Source organism: Pinus tabuliformis, chromosome 5_1 (assembly GCF_031772625.1).
Source record: "Pinus tabuliformis cultivar Carrire ecotype Pingquan chromosome 5_1, CPIR1, whole genome shotgun sequence".
In the NCBI taxonomy this organism is placed as follows: domain Eukaryota; kingdom Viridiplantae; phylum Streptophyta; class Pinopsida; order Pinales; family Pinaceae; genus Pinus; species Pinus tabuliformis.
In genome coordinates this window covers 739105360-739130275 of record NC_142305.1, presented here as the reverse complement: position 1 = coordinate 739130275, position 24916 = coordinate 739105360, and the positions used below count along the sequence as shown (strand labels likewise).

The 24916-nt window shown below is 36.7% G+C and overlaps 1 pseudogene; it reads right to left on the bottom strand.

Annotated features, from left to right (window-relative positions):
• Positions 1 to 4473, bottom strand: part of LOC149167066 (1-phosphatidylinositol-3-phosphate 5-kinase FAB1A-like) — a 37943-nt pseudogene extending 33470 nt beyond the window's left edge.
• Between the last annotated feature and the right edge of the window lie 20443 nt (positions 4474 to 24916).

Genomic DNA, 24916 nt, shown 5'->3' with positions numbered 1-24916 from the left:
CTTTTATACCACTCATTCCTCTAGGTGGAGTCCCCTTTCAACTCTTTTCAAACTCCAAAAATATGAAAAGATTGCCGAGTACTTGTCTTTTAAAACTCGTAAAAGTAAATGAAATGACCTTCTACTTAGTATAAGTTTAACCATTTTCTAGACTGAGATAGACTATTGTATGAAAAAGGTACACCTTGGTCGACATGATTAAGAGGTTCTCTTGAATATTGTTTTCTACCTTTTCAGGTTCGAGAGACAAATTACGAAAAGCAACCTGATGGAGTTTTCTTTTTTCCATCTCTTTTTCAAAATCTCTAAATATAAGACACCGTGTTACTCTTTCATCGGACTCGTTAAAAATTAAAGGACAAAAGACTTGTCGCCGTGACGAGTCCGATTTTTTCCTTCTTAATACTCATAAAACTTACTAGGATGGATTCATCCGAAGGAAGGACTTATATGATAAGCATATGGTATCCTCTTCAAGCTTGTGTAAAAATAAAGAGGTACTCACTAGAAATAGTGAGGGAAAAATGAAGATGAAACATCCTTTGTATAGGCGGCATGTTTCTCTTGAACATGACACTCATTTGTTTCTCATCTTAGGTTTCAGGTATCCTCACTTAGTCACTTGTTCTTCCAGGTTTTGGTGATCCATTTTGCCTCTCATTTGACTATTCCACCTTGTCATTATGACCCTTGGTCCTATGTTGATTCTAATGCTACCACACTCTAGAGTCGTGTCGGCAATATGTTCAAGAGAAGTCCAATCTATAGTTATTTTCCTATACACCATTTGAGTCATTGTTACGATCTTGAAAATTATTCCACTTTATTCCTTGTTTCGTGTCGATGATGAGGGAATCATTATGACCCTTTTTTGATGGGTCACTTCTTGTAGACTTCAGCTCATTATCCAAGAAGGTGACTTAGAAACTCCCTTTCAGTACCTTAGAGCTTGCATGCCTTAATGGAAATTTCTTCACATCCAACGACATGTCTTCATCATTGGCTTTCGATCGGGTGATTCCACGAGTGTTTGACTTCAGCTTCATTACCACATTCACGGATTGTACTGTCGTACCTTGAGAGACATTTTCATTATGGGTGGTTCACTACAAGAAAAAAGGACATTGGTGAGGGTCAAAAAATGTCACCATAAGCTCATTGGTGATGGTCAAAAGAGCCTCCGTCACCAAAAACTGAACGTCACCAAAGGTGGCATCGCCAAAAGTATAAGCGTTATGGTGGCATTCAAGGTTCGTCACCAATAATGATTTATAATGACGAATAGTGACCGTCACCATTTCATATTAGCAATGGTGACGAACCTTAGCCTCCGTCATCAAAAAATTGAACATCACTAATGGTGGCATCACCAAAAATATATATGTGGTGACATTCAAGGTCCATCACAAATAATGATTATAATAACGGGCAGTGACCGTCACCATTTCATATGAACAACAATGATTTATTGTGATGGACCTTTCATGACCGTCACTATTAATGCATATATATATGGTGATGTTCATTGACCGTCACCATTTCATATGAACATTAGTGATTTATGGTGATGGACCTTTCATGGCCGTCATTATTAATGCATATATATGGTGGCGTTCATTGACTGTCACCATTTCATATTTTGGTGAGGGTCGAAAAGTGTCACGATAAGCTCATTGGTGACAGTCCAAAAAACTTCTGTCACCAAAAACTAATTATCATCATTCCATCTGAATATCAAGGCATGATGGAATCAAACCAACAACCTCCTACTTGTAAAGCAGGTGCTCTTCCATTGAGCTAGCACCCTTTAAAGAATTAGACTTGCAGGAATAGATCTAGGGGAATAACAAAAAGACCCATAGATAATAGTATTAGAGTGTGCAAAATAAAGATGATAAGAAAAATAATAACCAACAATGAAATCTACTAATTTGAACATGTTTAAAGTACATTAAATAGAGATGGCATCCATAGTACATTAAAGTGGCATTGGTCAATGTTGGGCTTGGTCAATTTCCGACTATCCATAGTGCCACCAATCTAATGAATTGTGACAAGAGATGTTTCCATTAAGAGAGAAGCATGTTTAAAGCTCATTGTTTCTTGATAACCACTATCTCTAACTAACAACCATGCATAGTTCTAGCCACTGCAAAACATGGACACAAAAGTGAGCATAAAGACCAAAATCATAGTACCACCAATCTAATGAACTGTGACTGGAGATGTTCCCATTAATGGAGCAACATGTTTAAAGCTCACACTATTTCTTGATAACCATTAGCTCCAACTAACAACCATGCATAGTTCTAGCACATCACTGCAAAACATGGACACAAAGTGAGCATAAAGACCAAAAGCCCAATCTACCTTAATGGAAAAAAACAAGAAATCAAAACTTACTTACAATTTACCAACCATTGAAAGGATAAAAACATGAAAGAAAATGTCTTGATACTCCTCATCAAGGACAAACAAAATCATATCACCTTCAAATGAATTTAGAAACCTTTTGAGTTCAGAAAATGGTGTTAATACACTTAACTTTAGTTGGTTGGCAAAAATAAGTCAAGGAGGCATTCTAAAATCAACCAGAATTATTTATTCATGGCATAGAACAATTTCAATATTAGAGCATTGAAGATAATTGGACTAGAAAATGAAAGACAATATTCAACCAAAAGATATTATCAAGAATTAAAAAGGAAAAGAAAAAGAAGATGGGCACATTTTACTTCAGCTAATAGCTAGATCCACATGAGGAACTTAAAATGAGCTTCCCCAAACCTTTCAAATCAAGGAACCTATGACCTATTCACATAAATGATGGTCACAAAGAATGAAATCTTTGACTGCCAATACTTGTTGCTTGGTCCTATCATAAAAGTGAAATATCAAGAGCATATGCCTCTGGTAAAGAATGCTTAGTTTTTCAATTGTAATATTGTCGCAATCATTAGGCTATCATCATTAGGAAACTTCATTGCATAAAAAACATCATAGCAAGAATCGTTGGCTTTATCACCAATATAAACTAAACTTCATGTATTGAAATTTGAAACGAAGAAAAAAAAGTTAGTGTATTCATCTTTGAAACGTTGATAGATACATGCTCTAACCCAAGCAGCTGAAATTATTGATAATGTTACCTAAAATGGAAAATAAAATATGAGAAAATATATTTCAAAGAAAATGTATGAGTCTATTATTACCTAAAACCATCTCACAATGCTCTTCAACTCCAACAAGTAATGAATAATTCATGACATCAATTGACTACAAACACACATTGCACACAATCATGATAACTGGCTAGCTCAACAAAAATTTGAAACTAAGATTAAAATTATGGTTGATTAAGAAAAACAAAAACTATATTTACCACGAGAAATGAAGTATCATTCTAGACTACTCTTTCCAAAAGGTGCTTGGATTTATTCCCAAGAAATATTGGAGCAGTTGGCATGGTCTCTAAGAGATTTTGGTCCAAAAGAGCTTTGTTGTTTCCTGATTAATTTGCATTGTAACAGGAGCAATCAGAACCTTTGAGGTCATAAACCCCTATTACATTTCTTCCAAACAACAGATTTTCCATTACCATCAATTCATCCTAATCTCTTTGCCACCTTTTGCATCCTTTATAGTGACCTGAAAGATGAGCACATTATGTAGCATGCACACACACAATGAAGGAAACAAAGCTTGGTAAACTCTCTAGGAGTCTTCAAAAGGTAATTTTCAAATATAGAATAAACAATAATATGAGTATCCAACCTGATAAATACCAAGGATCTTTGCCAAACATGTGGGGCTTCCAGAACATAATGAGTCACACAGATATTTGAAATATTCTGAGGAAAACTTCATCAAAGATTCCAATTCTATCATGGTGACTCTCTTAATAATAAATCTTTCATCCAAGGATTTTGCAAAAAACACATTGCTCTTTCTTCCTTGAGGTCCCCATTTCTTGCAGCGATTTAGTGACAATCTAAAGTCCATCTCTGTTGGACAACACTTTTTCCTAAGGGCATCAAATTGTTTTGCATAATAACGGGTTACCAAGTACTTAACTTTTCTAGGAGGACCCTCATCACGAAAGGATATTTTTGCATGTGTCTTTTATATATAGTGATGAATCTAAACCCCCTTTCCCTTTGGAGCCATATGTGTAAATATGCTCATATCCTAAACTTCTCTCTTTGGAAAGAGCTTTACTCGAGTCTAAGGAACCATCTAACAGATAAAGTAGATTTGAAACAACTCCACCCATACCAAATAAATCTGCACATTCCTTTTCTTTGTCCCTGTCTATTTCCTTTTTCTTCTCACTATCAGGTACCTTGTCATATAGGCAAGCCTGATATTCTTGCGATCTTAGTGCATATGCTATTATGCTTTTTGGCTCATCATCATAAACAACAATAACCATATCATTGACATCGGTTGGTAAAAGCAGCTTACCCACTCCATTACCACCCAGATGACTGATTGATGAGACAAACATAGGACTATAGCTTCTCTGAGAGTCAACTCTAATAGACCCCAATAAATTTTCTTGTAAACTCTTGTTGTAACTTTTTGGTAAGTTTGACATAGGAGCCCCAATGCAGCTTCCAAACTCTTCCGATAGATTTAATGATTTTACTAGTGAGGGAGGGATGATTTTCTCAGGCACCTCTATTCCACCTTTATCGTGCATGTTTTAGGCAAATTCAGACATCATCCTGTCTCCTATTGCAATTTGTTGAACTGGATTAAAATATTTTCTGTCAATAGATTCACTGCCACTGGCAATAGTAGCCAAAGTGGCAGAACCAACTTCCTGCCCTTGTCATGTCACAGATATAGCCTAAGATTTTACTAATTAGCCTTCATTTGTCCATATTTCATCTAATGTATTTGACAGATTAGTGAGGATAGGAGAATCCTGCTCTGACAGTTTCTAACATGGTGCCATATCTTCATCCAAACAATTTGTATTGTCCCTACTATCAACTGCTTCAAAAGGCACTGTCTCAGAAACATGGATGTTGGTATCCCATTCACCATTCTCCATGTCAAAAGTATGAAACATGGTACCATTAGTTATAGTGGATGAATCTCTAATGTTTGGATCTCCTTCCACGTCATCCAGATATTCTGGGTTGTTTTATAGTCCCAATTCCCTCTAAATGGTCACACAAGTAGGAATTTACCACATTACTAATCATGCAAAGCTGCCTAGATCCATTATTTAAAACATGCTTGTCGCCAACTTGGATATCTTTGAACTGAATATTCCCAAAACAGATATCTCTGTCCAAACAATTTCCATCAACCATAGAGCCTGTGTCCTCTGTCATCAAAATGCCAAAACTACCACTAGCATTGTTACTATCTTTGACTGTACCCTGACGGTATCCAACATTTTCGTTTATGATAGAATCATATTCCTCATGTGGAGTATTAAAATCCTCCAGTGGACTGGATCCAATTTTGCAAGAGAGTTTTTCACTCTAATAGATGAATCTAAAAAGACGACGATACTATCCATATGCTTCATAAAGAAGAAGACTCCTTATACTGTTTAGCTTTGAAATATCAGGTCTTCCAAGTTCCAACATGCCCAACACTAATGATGGCCTATTGCAAGAAACCTTGTTTGAATTTGATAGATTGCATCAAAAGAATGAACCCTATGAAGAAATGATTTCCAACTAAGCAATTTCTATAAACAAATATGGAAATATTCATTAAGTGGAAAGATTATTCTAGAATACTATCATGTTAGAAAACCTAAAGTACACTAAACAACCTTTATATACATCTATAATATCACCTCAAATTCAGCTCTCTCTTTATGCAACATTCCTTCAAGCTCTGCAATTTTCCTCCTTGATTCAAGAACCTTAATACCAAAACAAAAGGATCCAGATGTGATGATTTTCTATCCGAGAAAAATTAAAACCTCTCTAAACAACATTTCCACTTTATCTGCAACCTGTTCATTTGCATCAAAATGCACATTAGTTTGGATCTGGGGGGTCCTACACCATAGGTATGATAGGCATATATTAATTAGCAAACATCTACCCATATGTACAATTTGTATCATAAAGTACCTCTGCAGCTTCCTTTCTGAGCCAATCTTGTTGATGTGGATCATGGAACCCTAATTTTGAAGGTGGAAAATGCACAGGTAGAACATTGATGGAGGAATATCGGAAACATGCAATCATACTGCCAAACCTATCACATTGAATTTGGGAAAAATGTAGGTCCAATAGATTAGTATGGAATAACCATTAATTATCATACAAAATTATTGGTACTCTAGAAAAATCAAGAGCTACATAAATTATGTAAGATATCACAAGGTCAAAATAAAAAAATAATATGAAAATTTTGTGATATAGATAATGCAGATTAAGACAGATTGGTTCATATGTATGTTTATTTTGGATACAAGAGAATGAGCTACAAGAATAGCAGGGATCGAATTGTCAAAACAACTGCGATAGAGTTCAATCCTATGACCTAATCAATACAATATTGTGTAGCTACAATGTAACATTGTATGATGAACACTGCAATTGCATAATGATTTACAGATGGAGTGTAAATATTCTTGGATGTCAAACCTCCATGGCAAGCTATGCATCTGTTTAGTTCTTGGACAAATTGGTTGGACATGCAATAATATCAAACCTGAGAATGAATGCTGGTGTAATTATTTGGATATAGGCTGCTAAGTGAATAGATCCATGTGAAATTCTTTGCATTGTCCTTAAATTCACTGTCATAGAACAACATATATGAAATGGAACAACATTAGCTAGTCTACAACAAATTTCTAACAAAGAACATCCCACCACTGAGCCTAACAACATCTTTATTATCAGGAATTCCAGCATGATTTTAAAAGTCAGCACATGAGCAGCTTGGTCATATTTTAGCCTTTTCTATCTTTTCCAGTCATAATGATGACCTCAGAGCTTCTAGACTAAGTCCATTTGTTGTCCCTTTACTACTACCAATAATCCCAGCATGTGTGCAAATGTTAAGTCATATTTCTTTTGGGACTGTGGACAAGTTTCAAAACACTAAGATAGATTTTGCGAGCACATCATCCTCACAATATCACACATGCTTATTCATGTGTCCAGGATCATGCTACTATAATCCATAAAACCATGAGTGGAAAGAAAATATGCATCAAGACAAACTATCTACATCAAAATGAAAGGTACATGCATCACCATGATCAACCCAGAACAAGAAGCATGAGATCACCAAGAAACAAACCATCAAAGAAAAGATGGAAATGATGTAGCAGGGGGTTTGTTACCATCATCAACAAACTGATGTACATCCACATGAACAATATCATCTTAGAGCTGGGCATCACTACATTTCGGAAGGAGAAGCATCGCTAGGCTGTACACCTCAAGATGAAGTACCAACAATGATGACCTCATCTAACAAGGGAAGGCTGGAAAAAAACATCCAAATGAGACTAATCCCTTTAGTCTTGACTCCCCATAGACTATTTAATAACTACAAAGAATGAAATCAGAGGAGTTTGTATAGGTGGACCAACACAAGATGGAGATGTGGAAAGGTTCACTACAACCCGCTGGGAGCAACCCAACAAGAGAGGAAGAGCCATGTTCCAAGGATACATGCTGAGAGTCATCACCAGAAAGGAGCTATAGAGGAGATCTTAGCAGTCATCATGAAAAGGCTTATCAAAGATAGCACCATGATGCTTAGTCACTTGGTGAGAGGCAAGGTCATAGATATGATACCCCTGAAAAGTTTCATAGTAGCCAACCAAAGTCCTATGAGGAGTCTAATGGACAGGAGATATATCATGTCTTTCATGATACAAGTGGGTCCATGCACTTGATCCAAAGAACCTAAAATGTGAGATAGAGGACTTCCAGCCATGCAACCAATAAGTTTCTGACCTTGCATCAAGGAATAATTTGGGCTGGTCATGGAGATAGTGGTATCTACAAAATATTTAATGTTTGTAGATCATCACACCATTTTAAGTACCATGGGGAGAACAATGTTATTTCCGATTGTAGTGAGCCTTGAATGTAGTGAGCTAAGAATTTACTAATTAGAGATTTGATGTCTCAAATGATTATAGGAACTGGTGATTTTACTTTTTGGTTTAATATGGTTGTTGGTAATCCATTTACTTTAATGAGATATTAAACTTAGGTGTTAAAGTTCAAGTGAATGAATAGTGCATACCCACTAGGATCCCGTGAACAAAAGCACTGAAGTAACCTAAATGGGTTCCATTACCAACTTCAAAATGCCCAGGGCTAAGTGTAACCATCACCAAAAGCATACAATGCATAGAAATAACAAGATAGGTGTCCACAGTCCCACCAATATCATGGCTCCTAGGGGAAAGTCACCATCATCCATCCAAGCAACAAGTATAATCATGAGTGAGTAGAAAATATGCACCAAATTTTACAACAATGATGACCTCATCTAGCAAGGGAAGGCTGGAAGAAACATCCAAAGGAGAGGATGGACTAGATGATGAAGTAATCCCTTTAGTCTCGACTCCCCATAGACTATTCAATAACTACAAAGAATGAACTCAAAGGAGTTTGTATAGGTGGACCAACAGAAGATGGAGATGTGGAAAGGTTCACTACAACCAGCAGGGAGTCATCAACAAGCAACGCAATGAGAGAAGAAGAGGCACAGTCCATGGATACATGCTGAGAATCATCACCAGAAAAGAGTTATAGAAGAGATCTTAGCAGTCATCATGATGCTTAGTCACTTAGTGAGAGGTAGGGTCATAGAGATGATACCCCTGAAAAGTTTCATAGTAGCCAACCAAAGTCCTATGAGGAGTCTAATGGACAAGAGATATATCATGTCTTTCATGATACAAGTGGGTCCATGCACTTGATTCAAAGAACCTAAAATGTGAGCTAGAGGACTTCCAGCCATGCAACCAATAAGTTTCTGACCTTGCATCAAGGAAGAATTTGGGTTGGTCATGGAGACAATGGTATCTACAATAGATTTAATGTTTGTAGATCATCACACCATTTTAATTACCATGGGGAGAAAAACGTTATTTTCGATTGTAGTGAGCCTTGAATGTAGTGAGCTAAGAATTTACCAGTTAGAGATTTGACGTCTCAAATGATTATAGGAACTAGTGATTTTACATTTTGGTTTAATATGGCTGTTGGTAATCCATTTACTTTAATGAGATATTGAACTTAGGTTTTAAAGTTTAAGTGAATGCACAGTGCACACCCACTAGGATCCTGTGAACAAAACCATTGAAGTAACTTGAATGGGTTCCATTACCAACTTCAAAATGCCCAAGGCTAAGCTTAACCATCACCAAAAGCATGAAATGCATAGAAATCACAAGATAGGTGTCCATAGTCCCACCAATATCATGGCTCCTAGGGGCAAGTAAACATCATCCATCCAACAAGTTTATCTAAAGTATAGCAGAAGAGATTCATAATAGTGCCAATAAGGACTATGAATCAGTATTAAGACACCTATGGCTCAGTTATATTTGTAGCTGTCAGTTCAAAAGGAACAGAGCAATCCTCTCCAAGGCAAAATCCAAAGAAAGTCTCTTAATATATTCATTTAGTTAGAAATCTATGTGATATCAAAGTATGATTCTACCAAGTTGAATTCATTATTTAATGGTCAGAGCATGTGAAAAAGACTGTCCGGGCATGTTTGCTGATGGAGTTGCAGCAAAATGAGGGCAAATTGATGAAGGTTGAACTGAAGTAGGACTTCAGAGGGAACTATAGAGTCTCTAGAAAAATAACTTGATGATAAAGACAAGTCGTGTCCACTGATTATGATGACTCTGATGATGCCTTTAGCTACATTGATGACCTTGGCATATGGGCCTAAGGGTTTATAGTACAAAAAGGATAGGTTGCAGGTGGCTCATTGATTATGTTTAGAGGAAATTATGAACTAGCCATGTTGATTGAATTATAAAGACACCATTACTGATGATGCCTAATTAATGACCCTCTCATTTATTAATATAAAAGGGAGTTGACTTTTAAAGTTGAGATAGAAAGACCTAGCCTTTATTTTTTTCTACACTTAAAGGTAAAAAGCAACGGGTCTGCACATGTATATCTTGTGGAATCCCTGGTGTTCTTGATAAACACCCTATCAACCATATGTTCTTGGCATTAGTTCTGTAAAGGGGCATGAACTTTTCAACTTTGTTCTTGTTTCTTTAGTTCACTCATTTCGAGTGGTGTAATGTACCATCATTTTCTCCAAGTACATCATGAGCTAGTGTACAAAATTAGATATACCTTGCATTGTCAATTATATCCTTAAGAGATTGGTGGCTGTAAATCTAGTGTGTAGAGACTGTTTGTGGAATATTAGTGTTGTGGATAATTTTGATCCCATTTTGAAAAGGATTTCCCAACATGGAAGAGATTACTATGGATGTCGTGTCAAGAAGTAATACTTGAAGGAAAGCCATTAAACCATTGATGGAAATTATAGGTTCAGTATTTGGGAAAGAACAAAATGGTGCAATTAATGCACTTATCAAGTCATCATTGGAAATTATTCTGAGGCAACTACCATTCTAGATGCTGAAAGTCATCTTATAGAACAGATCTTTTTAAAATGTCTCAGTTTGGATTGGAACTGGAAGAGTCTTGGGAGCAGTGGCTATTATTTCAATTAAATAAATTTCAGTCAACTCTCTGTATTTATAAATACAAGACTAAGTCAATTCATACCAAGAAAATGGGGATTTGAGTTGGAATGAAGTGAATAAAAGAACAACACAACCCAATAAGGATTTTGCTTTTATATCGTATATGGGACATCATACATCCATAAGGAGATCAACATAATTATTTCATTCAACTTAAACATTTGGAATGAATTAATGCAGAGGCCATTTCTATCAGTATGAAGTTATATTTCCAACTAGAAGATTGTAGCATTACCATTGCTACATGTTGAACACTTTCTCGACTACTTTATATTTCAGGCTATAATATAAGCCCGTGAAAATGCTAGATCTAATGAAGCAGGATGAAGAATGCTCTGCTTGTGGTGTTATATTGCATTGAACTACAAAAAACTAGGATTTTTTGTGAAGATGGGAGAAGTTCAACGATGCAGGTTCATCCATCAATCATCTAGCATGATAACTATGACAACATCTACCAGCAATAGGTTCCTAGACTATATGAAGGTCAAGATTGTTGTTCACCATGTTTCTTATTGGACTATCTTCAAATACAATGATGCATATATCTATATAATTTCCATCTTCAGTGGATCCAGATATCAAGGGATTAGGAAGCAAATTTAAAACAAGTCAACAGTGATTGTGGTAGAGAGACTTTGAAGTAATACTCAAAGAAACTTACAACCACAATTTTGACAAGATGCTATATTTCTACAATTTGGATATTCAGATTCATTTAGGAAACCAAATAATAAACGTGCAATGGATGAGGATTCCCTCCCAAATGGGGATGAATTCACCCCTTAATAAACACACAATACAAAGAGGCCTATGATGGGCTACACTTCAAGAGTGCTAGCTACTAGTCATGTTAGATTCTTTCCCAAATACATTACTTATGAATGGCCAGTCTTCTCAGAACTTTTTTATTGGTGCAAGGCAAAAGCAAAAACTTATGTTATTAGTTGCTTGATTCAAGAGATGGCTACAAAAAGGGAGGGCCTGGCATGATTCATACACATTACATAATACAAATCTTGGCACATGGTTGGTTAGAATTTGCAATGAATCTGGAAATTGGAAAAGACCTATTAGAGATAGAATTTCACAAGCTATGAGAGAAGGGACTTAATACATGCTCCATATTATGTTATCAAAAATATCTCATTCCCAGGGACAAAGATATTAAAGGCTTGTTTTCAATGGTCCAATTTGAAAAAACTCTCAGAACGATACCAGAAAAATGTCCAAGTGGAAAAATATGCCATGGTTGTTCATTCTCAAATTCGATTTTTTTATGGTACCCAGTGCCCACAATGTCATGCGTAATGAAAAGTGTTTTGGTAGTATTAATAAGTCTATGTTGTCTAGGCCAGCAACAAAACACATTAGAAAGCTACATTAGCTTTAATCTTACCAAACTTGAAGCAGGAAAACAACTCTGTCATCAAATATCAAATTAAAATAGGATGGAACAAGCTAGGCATCAACAAAGCATCAAGGGACCCTTTAATCTGCATGACATCATACTTCATAGCAATGTCAATGTAGAAATATTACTTGCAGAAGGATGTTGAGTACTATAGGGATCATGACAACTCTCTTTATTTAAATAAATTCTAAATATCAAGGCAGTTACAACAGCAATACTTCTGTAGAATCCCAAGATCTTGCAGGTTTCTATACATGTCAACTAGAAACTAGTAAAGGGCAGAAACAATGTGCCAATTGAGAATCCAAGAATGTTGAACTAAAGCCCTTGAGGCATTTCCTTCCAGGTAAGGTAAAATTCTAGGTTTTTAGTGCTAAATGTTACAACCTAGGCTCTATTGTAGTTTATTGGAAACAATGATTAAATTTTGAAGAGTGCAGATGATGTTGGAAAACTTAGCTGCATGATTGAAGACATATAATGAACAAACAGAATATGAGTAGGGTTATCAAAGAACAGAGTGTGCATATTAAATCTATAACATAACATTCTAGGAAGTGAGCTAAGAACAACATGTTTAGAATTACAACATGCCTATAAATCTAATTCGACCTCTGATTCAATAATGCACACCAAGGCTCATCTTTGACATGCAAATTACAGTAGTTGTAGTGGAGATATAACCTTGAGTTGGCCCATCTTCCTAGTATATTGGTTTGATGACAATACATTTTCTATATTTGATGGCAAGTTTAAATCAGACTGAATTGTAATATGATCTATCTTCTCCCTTGATTGATGGACAAGAAAGGATCCAATCTAGGACTACTAGCTGGAAAATCAATGGAAGAAGATTGAAAATCAATATTTTTTCACAATGCTTAGTGTTCATGCATGTAGTTTGTTTAGGGAAGATGATGTCATACTAGAGGGATGCCTTGATTTATAAGAAAGTTCAATGGTTTTTTGGATTTGATCAAAGCAGGGGAAACGTGGTTCTATATTGCAAGGATAGACTTCAGATGACCATGGTAAATAAATCTCTTATAAATGAGACTATCTAGTGAGAGAATATGATGTCCATTGGCACTCTACTAAAACCAAGCTCAGATTATCAAAGGTGTTCAAAGGTCAAGGACAAGAGAGATATTTCATCAGTTGATCAAGTGGCATAAGCAATTCACTCAGTTCCAATGGCAGATCGAGGCATAAATATACAAGTAATGGTGGTTTACATGGATAATCCTAGTTATAATAGGCATCACGCCACTACATGTCTGGGCCATCATGCTAAGGCCCAAGATGGATGCTTTTTTACAGAGAAACCGTCTTGCTAAGGCTGGCCCTGGGTGGGACAAATCATCAAACAAACTTGAATTCTATGATTCCGCTAATAACAATAATTCAGGCTAACAAAATGCATAGTGAATACAGAACATATAGATCATTAAGATACATCACAAACACATACACATGAGTAGAACAGTTCTCAATTGTATTAGTAGATGAAACATGATAGAATAAGTCATGTGTAGAACCCATAACTCATAGTACCCTTTCAACAACTGAATAAATCTCTGTCATAATGGATAACAACCTCTCTGGATACATGAAAATCCTCATATATATAGGAAACTTATGTGGCTACAAAAGATTCTGGAATATACTAGGGAATCTACCAGCTATAACCCAATCATACAACAGGATCTCCACCTTTATAAACCTGCATAGAGGGTCAAAGAGACTGGGCATAGAGGATGTATAAGAGGACTCCTGGGATTCCACATACTTAGGCTTTTGTGGCTTTTGGTACTCTACATATTCATCTTCTGTTGCACTCATATCTATGCCAGTACTTACATAAAAACAAGGCCACAAAAACTCACTGATCACACCTTCCATCTCATCCCTGAGTTGGTTCCATCATCCTACCAATAAAAAAGGGGCTCCAACTCAGGGACTTCTCTTATAATAGCATCATTGAATCTGTTGAACTTATTAAACACAAGTTTCTAGTCCGGCCTCTTGGATTTTCTGGGTGCATTATTTTATGGATGTATCTATCATAGCTTCCTTCTAAGGGATTCACTTAGTGCCATCATCTTAGCATCTTCTCTTGACTTCATTGGCTTCACTATTGTGAACTGAGAATGTCCTTTGTATGTAATTTCACCTAAAACCAACCAACCCTAATAACTTGAGTTTGATATTTCTTCTAAGGTTTGTATTCTACTCTCCAAACCTTGATAATGCTCCTAGGGGTTGTCCTCTACTCTATGATAAGAAATTAATATAACAAGCTCTATGGTATAACGTGGTAAGGGTAAATGGAATTCACATGATCTATAAGTAGAGTTTGAGGATTCCATAGCTTGTATTATGAGATAAGTGTAATATACCCTATAGAAACACAGATAAATGCAAATAACATCCATATATTTAGTATAAAGTAATAAAAATAATCAATGCAATTGTAATGGTAACCAAAATAAGATACCTTGATTATTAGGAGCACAATGTTCACTTGCCTCTTCTAGGAGGGAACCTTTAGTAGAGTAAAGCTTAGTTACAATAGTAATCCAAGGCATCTTTTACAATGTTTTTACCTCTATATATACTACTTTCTAACCTTCCAGAACATTCTAGAGGAGGAAAACCTTCTAGCAAGTCCTCTCATAATAGTTGCAGTCACACTACTGCCATCATTGTCTAATAATGATGACCTTTCTTATATAACCATATATTAATCTATATTTTAAGGTTTAGGGAGGCTAGGACCCTAACATGTCCTCCCCCTTAGAGAAAAACCTTATCCTCAAGAGTTGAGATGTGGAAAATGGTGTAGAATGTTAGCAGGCTGGAAGGTGCCACCTCAAGTGGTCTTTCCTTCAATTGTGTTAAAACTTATTGAATGGTGTGATGGTAGAGATGTCTCTCATAGTACTTGAGGACTACTTCTAGCTACAACCAAATGGAGCCTTCTACATCCAATTCTGATAGACTAGTTCTAACAATGAAATTGGATCCAATCACTTTCTATTTGGGGCTTGTTTCACTTGATTATTGTACATGTGGCTTGAACAACCCATAATTTATGTGTTTTGGATTGGTTAATGGTAGAGAACTTTGTTTTACTTCTCCATTGGTTAGATTAGTGGAATTCCCTTAAAATATTAGTTGAACATCTCTTTATCAATAGAAATGCATTTCCTCATTGGTAGTCATGGTTGGAGCGCGGGAGAAATCCCTAAGCATTCTAATATTTTGGAGATTTATATATTTAGAAAGAAAAAAATAGACCCCATTCTTTTAACTGCACCTAGGGAGTCAGGTCAACCTAATAACCACCTACTTTGGGTCAGGATGTAAGGGGGTGTGTTACAATATTTTGGTTGTTATTAATTGTTGGGCAGTGTATCCAAGCTCCAGTTTGTTTGGTCAATGGAAGATAGGGCAGAAGAAGTCCTCCTTGAGGTTACAAACCCTAACCAAGAGAGCAAGGCACTTACTCATTAAGAATAATTTGGTATGTGAATCTTCTAAGGTTTGTTTGAGGTGTATTAGTAGATGAAACATGATAGAATAAGTCATGTGTAGAACCCATAACTCATAGAATCCTTTCAACAACTGAATAAATCTCTGTCATAATGGATAACAACCTCTACAACCTCTCTGGATACATGAAAATCCTCATATATATAGGCAACTTAGGTGGTTACAAAAGATTCTAGAATATACTAGGGAATCTACCAGCTATAACCCAATCATACAATAGGATCTCCACCTTTATAAACCTGCATAGAAGGTCAAAGAGACTGGGCATAGAGGATGTATAAGAGGACTCCTTAGTTTATACTTAGGCTTATGTGGCTTCTGGTACTCTACAGATTTGTCTTCTTCTGCACTCATATCTATGCTAGTACTTAGTTAAAACAAGGCCACAAAAACTCACTGACCATGCCTTCCAACTCATCCCTAAGTTGGTTCCGTCATCCTACCAATTAAAAAGGGGCTCCAACTCAGGGACTTCTCTTATAATAGCATCATTGAATTTGTTGAACTCATTAAACACAAGTTTCTAGTCCAGCCTCTTGGATTTTATGGGTGCATTATTTTATCGATGTATCTATCATAGCTTCCCTCTAAGGGATGCACTTAGTTAGTGCCATCATCTCAGCCTCTTTTCTTGACTTCATTGGCTTCACTGTTGTGAACTGAGAATGTCCTTTGTATGTAATTTCACCTAAAACCAACCAACCCTAATAACTTGAGTTTGATCTGTTAGTGTGAGTCTTTGAAGCCTTCTACCAATGATCAAACATGCTCTTATGGAATGATTTTAAGGTGTCAAGGTCAAATTTTGTCATTTCAGTGAATCTTCAAGCAAAATTTGGTCACTAGCTATCAGGTCTAGGGTTTGTTTTCACTCCTTTCAAAGTTGTCCAAATGTCGGTCCATGTCACCATTCAGCTGAGTGTACCTTTATTCAAAGGGTTTTCATCATCATGTCAGGTTCCAATGGGCCATTTTACACCTTGTTCATGCTTCAGTTGTGCCTAGGTAAGGTTCATTTCCTTTTCTTAGGGTTTTGAGGGTAATTTCTCTTGGATGGTAAAATCATCAGCAAAACTTGTATCCTGATGTTCATACACCTTCCCCTATCCTTAATATACCTTATTAAACACTTCCCATCACTGATATCCCTCAAATTCCTTATTTTCGCACAAACCCTAGTTTCTTGCTACAACTTGACAATGTTCTAGGCTAGGCTTGTGTTTTGCCCTTTTGGACCTCTTCCCCTCACTCAATCTCTAAAATTCCACTTTCCCATTCTTCCTAACATCCCTCCCTACTTCCAAAAATTTTCTCAAGAAGTTAGAAGCCCCTTATCCCCTTCATTTTGCTTCATTTCGACAAATCCCCAGTTCCACACATCGGGATAGGTTTTACTCCAATGATGTTTCTGAGCAAGAAAAGATGAATTTGGAAAAACTTAGAGAGGCTTTTGTCCAAAATAGTCCAAGGAAGAAAAACCTCCACTTTTTACACAGGTGTCATGGTTATAGAGAAATATCAAAAATACAGTTGCCTTAGGAGAATTGATGCACCTCTGAAGTGACCTTGGGAAAATCAAGATTTCTCCTAGCTTGGTTGGCCAAATGACTTTATTGATGAGTCAAATGATAACTAGACACAAGGATATTTCCAATGAGTCATCATGAGCTCAATTTGGAGTTGAGGAACTCCTTCAAAAGTTGACTGCAACATCACTCTGCCTTGAGGCAACCTCATTTTGCACATTTTGACCAGTCTTGGGAGATTTGACTTTTGACAGGGAAAATGAACTCCAAATTAAAAAATTCAAGTTGGGTTGGAAAGTAGTCTCAATAAGCTTTCCAACGAGCTGGACATCGGGAAGGCCTCCAAAAATCTCCTGTAAAAAGGTGCGGCGCACCTGGGAAGTGGAGCGGCGCACTCAGTGGTATGCACCTTTAGAAAAGAAAATGTATTGTCAGGTGTGCTAGAGACATGACCAATGGGTGTGGGACCGTAGGTAATACTAAGAGAAAGTGCGGAACTAGAAATTTTTTAGCAACAACAAGCTTTTCTGCTCAATGCGCCGCGCCACCTGGCGCTCGCTTTTGATAGGAGCCTCCAAATGACAAGAAATCAGCATTTTTGGATTTTGCATGAAAAAATATGCTTGCTTACCAATTGCCAAGAAATTTGGACAGGTGTTGAGCCCTCAAAAAGGTCAAAAACACCCAAAAAATGACCTTACTGCCCCTATTTTGACACACAGGAAGCAGTTTTGGGAGAACTCAATTTTGGAGGGGCAAATGGAGGCCAAATTCAAAGTAGACAGGCAGACCTTTCCAACAAACACACTTAGAGAAAATTTGGACACTGGGAAGGCCTCTAAAAGTGGCTGCAAATAGGCACTACACATAGAGAAATCAGCGCGGTACATAGGGGAAATTTTGCTCAGTTTGTCCAAGTATATTGTGTTTTTCGCCTAGTTCCTTGACAATTTGACTTTTCTCTTTATTAATGTCAAAATTATGATGTAATTTAATGTAAATTGATTGATCTTGATGTAATTATGTCAATTTTTCACTCATGAAGGTAGATTCATCTATGAAAAGTTAGTTTGCAATTGAATGAATCAATTCCCTAGTTTTTAGAGGCATGCTATTCCACTGCCTAATTTGTAGTTCTCAGTTTAGAATTAGTTGGAATAGCTCCTAAACTCATGAGCTTGACCCCTAGAGGCTAGGATGAGTTGTTGTTTTCCTATATCTTATGTTTTTTAAGTCATTAGCATGGTTGGACTCTTGAGAAAGCAAGGAGCTTCATTGTACACCCATATCAACATTTTGGCTAAGGAATTGAGACGAGGGTTTGCAGCACTCTTTGGGATCCCTGTGGAATTTTGTTTTGGTATAGTGCTTTCTTCTGTATTTTTGAATTTAATTATGTGTTATGTGTGACATTATCTATCTTGTTTCTTCCTAACTAAATCAAACAAGAGTGAAAGTAGAATCCATTGAAATTGTAGTGCTCTACTTGAGGTTTGTTTTAGTTTCTTGATGTTTTCAGCTGTTTGGAGAGGATTCATGGCTTCTCTTGCCCTCTTCAACTCCTCACCTGTCTAATCCCTCCACCTCCTTTGTTATGAAACCAGCTCACAAAAAGATAGAAAAGAGAGATCCACGCCTTAGAATTCAGACTCTTCAAGGGGGCAACCTCCTTTACATTACATAATTGAGCAATTCTTGGATGCTTCAAATGACAAAACCTCCTTTCTATATATAGGAGTCTAAGGAGTAACAATATAACCCAGTCGACCTAACAATAATAGTATAAAACCACAAAAATAACAATAGAGGGATTCTATGGGGCACAGTAATAACAATATGGGGACAATAGGGGCACAACAATATTAATAAGGGATACAACTACAATAGTAATGGGGTAATCACTAGTATTATAGGGACCCAACATGCCCATCTCCTTCAAAAAAGTGTTGTCCTCAACGCTTCAGTAGTTCTGGATGCTTCTGTATAAAATTCTCATCCTCCCATGTGGAATCTTTAGCAGATAAGTTTTTCCACTTGATAAGATACTCCGAAATTGATCGATTTCGTAACTATCGAGTTCTTGTTTCTGTGACTGCTTCTGGTTCCAATATAATTTTTCCTTCCTCATCAAGTTTTGGCAATATTGTTTGAACTAGGAGCTTGTCGCCTATAACCTTCTTTAAACATGAAACATGGAAAATTGGGTGCAATCGAGAAGCTGCAGGAAGCTCCAATTTGTATGCCATAGTACCAATCTTTTGCAACACCTTGTACGGACCATAATACTTTGGTGATAATTTATTATCCTTCTTAGCTTGCTTGAGGGACATTTTCTTATATGGTTGTAGTCGTAGGAATACCCAATAACCTACATCAAAACTTCTTTCGCCGCGATGTTGATCTTCCTGTTGTTTCATTCTATTATGTGCTAACACGAGATTATCCTTTAAGAGTTGGAGGACATATTGTTGATGTTCGATGTGATGTTCCATTGCTTGAACCTTAGAATTTTCTCTTAAATATGATGTGATGGATGGTGGCTAATATCCATAAAGTGCCATAAATGGGGTCACTTTTGTTGTTGTATGGAAGGAAGTGTTATACCACCATTCAGCCAGAGGCAACCATTTGACCCATTATGTCTATTTATCAGATACAAAGCAATGAAGATATCCTTCCAAACATTTGTTTACTATCTCATTTTGCCCATCAGATTGAGGATGATAAGATGAGCTATGAGCTAACTGAGTACCAAGACAAGAAAATAATTCTATGCAAAAATTTCTAGTGAAAATGGGATCTCTGTCACTTACAATAATCTTTGGGTTTCCATGTTGCTTTTGAATTGTTTCCATAAATGCGGTAGAAACTGTACCGGCTTTAAATGGATGTGATAATGCACAAAAGTGTGCATACTTGGTAAGTCTGTCAACTACCACCATGATGACACTCTTTCCCTCAGACTTGGGTAAACCTGTGATAAAATCCATTGAAACCTCCTCCCAACGTTGGCTTGGAATGGATAAAGGTTGTAATAGACCCGATGTCTTAATTGTTTCAACTTTATTTTGTTGGCAAACCAAACATTCTGCCACAAACTTTTGAATATTTGATTTAAGGCCCTCCTAAAAAAATTCCTTCTTAACCCTGTGGTAAGTTTTTAAAAATCCTGAGTGCCCTCCTAAGGGAGAAATGTGCAATTCCATAAGAATCTTTTGTTTTAGCTGGGAATTCTTACAGAGGTATAAGCGATCTTTGTACCATAACGAATCATTTTTCCAGCTAAATGTATCAGACGTACTGGAGTCTTGTTGTAACTTTCGAATAAGTGCCCACACTTCTTCGTCATTCTTCCATTCCTCCCTTGCTTCGTTTATCCAATCTGGTTGGATAATAGAAATGGCGCACAACAATGCTTCCACATCCTCATCTTTTCTTGAGAGTGCATCTACCACCACATTTTGCTTCCCTTTTTTGTAGATGATTTCAAAGTCATAACCCAACATCTTTGTGACCCACTTTTGTTGCTCTTCAGAGGATAATCTTTCTTCTAAAAAGTATTTAAGGCTATCATGATCCGTTTTTACCTTGAAGTGTATTCCCATTAGGTAGGGTCACCATTTCTTAATTGCATGGAGTATTGCCAACATTTCCTTCTCATAAATAGCTTTGTGTAAAAACTTTCCCTTGATTGGATGACTTTCGAAAGCATTGGGTCTTTCATCTTGCATTAAAGCAACACCAATTCCATTTCCTGAAGCATCACATTCCACAATAAAGGTTTTTGTGAAGTCTAGTGTAGCTAAGACCGGTGCTTGGCACATTGCCTCTTTAAGATGCTCGAAGGCCTTTGTTGCTTCTGGAGTCCATGAAAATGCATCTTTCTTCAATAATGTTGTTAGAGGTGCTGCTATTCTCCCATAATTCTTAACAAACTTGTGATAATACCCTGTCAACCCGGGAAATCCTCGCAGATGCTTTATGGATGTGGGGATTTTCCATTCCTTAATGGCTTTAATTTTTCTAGGGTCTACATTAACTCCTTCATGAGATACAATATGACCCAGATATTCCACCTCTTGTACTCCAAAAAAACATTTGGATCTTTTTTCATATAATTGTTTCTCCTCCAATAATTGTAGCAACCTGTCAACATGTTCAACATGATCCTTCCAAGACTTGCTATAGATTAGTATATCATCAAAAAATACTAACACAAATTTTCTAAGGCATGGTTTGAAAATGGAATTCATCAAACCTTGAAATGTTGAAGGTGCATTGGTAAGGCCAAAAGGCATGACCAAAAATTCATAATGACCCTCATGAGTTCTAAATGTTGTTTTTGGAATGTCTTCAGTCTTCATTTTGACTTGATGATATCCTGAACGAAGATCCAACTTGGTGAAGTAAATTGATCCATGCAATTCATCTAGTAATTCATCAATGAATGGAATGGGAAACTTATCTTTAATAGTGAGCTTGTTGAGCTCCCTATAATCCAGACACATGCGCCATGATCCATCCTTCTTGTGCACCAATACTACTAGAGCAGAGAAAGAACTTTGACTCGGTTGAATTATACCAGCCTCTAGCATTTCTGCAACCATACGTTCAATTTCACTCTTTTGGGCATAGGGATATCTATACGGCCTGATGTTTGGAGGAACACTTCCTGGAATCAGATGAATAGCATGATCATGATCACGAATAGGTGGGAGACCTTTGAGAGTCTCAAATACCTTGGAATGGTTGTCCAAGACTTTTTGGAGATCTGGAAAAATAGATGATTCCAATGTGGAAACATCTAGCAAACATAATTGTGCAATTACACCTCTTTGTTCCTTTTTTAGAAGCTTTGTCATAACGTTAGAGCTGATTATTTATTCTGGTTTCTCTACAATACCCCTTAATTCAACTTCCTTTCCTTCCACAGAAAATTTCATGAAAATTTCTTGAAAATTAAAAGCTATTGTACCCAAGGATTGTAGCCATTGGACTGCTAGTACAACATCAGCACCTCCCATTGGAATGGAAAGCATTGGGCTAGTCAATACATATTCTTCCGTGGATAGTTTGATATTATGGCACTTTCCAGGGCAATTTATTATTCCTCCATTTGCAACCATCACTGGACACTCTGGTGCTGGATATAAGAAGCAATTCAATTCTTTTGCTACCTTACAATGAATAAAATTGTGGGTACTTCCTGAATCAATCAACACTATTACCTTTTTCTTCTTGATTTGTCCTTCTATTTTGATGGTTTGAGGAGTGGTAATTCCTGCCAATGCATTACAAGATATGGTCGGATTCATTTCTTCTTTATCTAGGCTTTGTTCCTGGAGTATATCCTCTTCTTTTGACCTTTCTTGCTCCTTTTCTTCTTCCTCTTCACAATCTATGTAGAATAATTTCTTCTCAGCACACTTATGACCATTAGTGTATTTGCTATCACAACTATAACAAAGCCCTTTTGCTCTTTTTTCTTCCAATTGTTGTGGTGTCAACCTTATAGGTTTTGGAAGACTAGGGGCAACAACACTTCCATCTTTATAGTTGTGAGTAGTATGCTTCCTGGTTGCCATAATTTTGCTTTCCATTTTTCTTGCTAACCTGAATCCCTTCTCTAATGAATCAGGTTCCCAAAGGCGAACATCATGTTGGATATTATCCTTTAAAGTCTCTATGAACACATCAATCTTATGCTCCTATGGATTTTTTTTTACCCTTATGTTCAATTTTTGGAACTCCTCAATGTGCTCCATTATTAAACCCTTTTGTTTGAGACTTATCAATTGGCTAAAAAAAGTGTTTCTTTTTGTATCCTCATAATGTGCTGTCAATTCTTCCGTAAAAATTGCCCAAGTGATAATTTGTTTACGAGAGCAAAGCCATTGATACCATACAAACTGATTTGATTCCAAATATAAAGTTGCAATACGTACCTTTTGTGTGTTTTGCACATTATTAAGATCGAAAAATTGCTTCATCTGTAATATCCATGTTGCGGGATCCTTGTCATCAAACTTCCTCATATCGATTTTTGGAATATGGTGGGTCTTTGATCCAACATTAGAGTCTATGGAATCATGATTAACATTTCTTTTGTTCTCATCATGAGTTTCCTTTACTACCCTTTCACCATCAGTGACCATTTCTTGTAGCAACTTATTCATATTTATCTTCAATTCTTCCATCTTATCATCCATGCCATCAATTTTAGCGTCCATGCCATTCATCTTAGCTTCCATGCCATCCATCTTAGCTTCTACACCTTTCTTTAAACAATCCATCTTAGCTTCTACACCTTTCTTTAAACCATCCATCTTAGCTTCTACATCTTTCCTTAAACCATCCATCTTAGATTCTGTTGCTTTTTGTGCAAGTGACACTTGTTGCACTTGGTCTCGTAATTTTGATATATCATGTTGCATTTCTTCCTCTTCTTCATAAGTCATATTAGAGCTTTCAGGTTTCTTACTAGGTGTTTTCATTTTCTTTCCTCGGGGCATCAATTACCGATTCAAACTAATTTTTCAAACCAAGCTTATGCAAAAATTTAAAAAAACTACACACCTTTTTTCACTTTGTAGAAGCTTGATATTGAATCTAATGTATCTCTGCAATTTCAGATCATCCAGTTCTGAAATTGCGATCTATAGTAGCCCTTTGTGTCCTCTTTCTAATGCCACCAGTCTGATCCAAGTTGGATTCTCGAAGGAAGAGTTATGCACAATCTCCCAAGATGACCTGATTATAGACTAGTTCAGTAGAGCGAACTTGTACGACGTGACACGAGTCACTGTTTCGACTTTTGGATCTAAAAACGATATACAAGAAACTACAGTTTGTCCTCTTTCTGCACCTTCTGACGAAATTTCAATTTGATGCTCAGAGAGAAAGTTATGACGATTTTCCTGAGGTCACCTGTTTGGAATGTAATTCAGGAGTTTGCAAAAAGACCAACTCCCTCGGATCATATCTCCGCAAATATAGCGCAAAAAGCTCTGAAATTTGGACCCAAGATTCAGCGCGATTCCTTCTCAAATGGGTATTTTTTTTAGCTTCTGAAACATCACAGAAAAAACTTTATAGCGAAAATGCCATGATGACCTGTTTGGAGCAACGAAACCCTAGAATCCAAAGCTCTGATATCAAATGTTATGAAACGAGCTCACAAAAAGATAGAAAAGAGAGATCCACGCCTTAGAATTTAGCCTCTTCGAGGGGGCAACCTCCTTTACATTACATAAATGAGCAATTCTTGGATGCTTCAAATGACAAAACCTCCTTTCTATATATAAGAGTCTAAGTAGTCACAATATAACCCAGCCGACCTAACAATAAGAATATAAAGCCACAAAAATAACAATAGAGGGATTCTATGGGGCACAGTAATAACAATATGGGGACAATAGGGGCACAACAATATTAATAAGGGATACAACTACAATAGTAATGGGGTAACCACTAGTATTATAGGGACCCAACATCCTTCGATTTGAAGTGCTAAAATCAGTTGCCTACCTTGCCCCATTGAGATCTCTGCAATACTGAGCCTCATTCCCTACACCCAAGATCTGCCTTTTCATTAGAGCCAACAAAACATCATTTTATTCAATAATTTTTTTTGCACTTATACCTAGCCTAAGATCAGTAGTTATA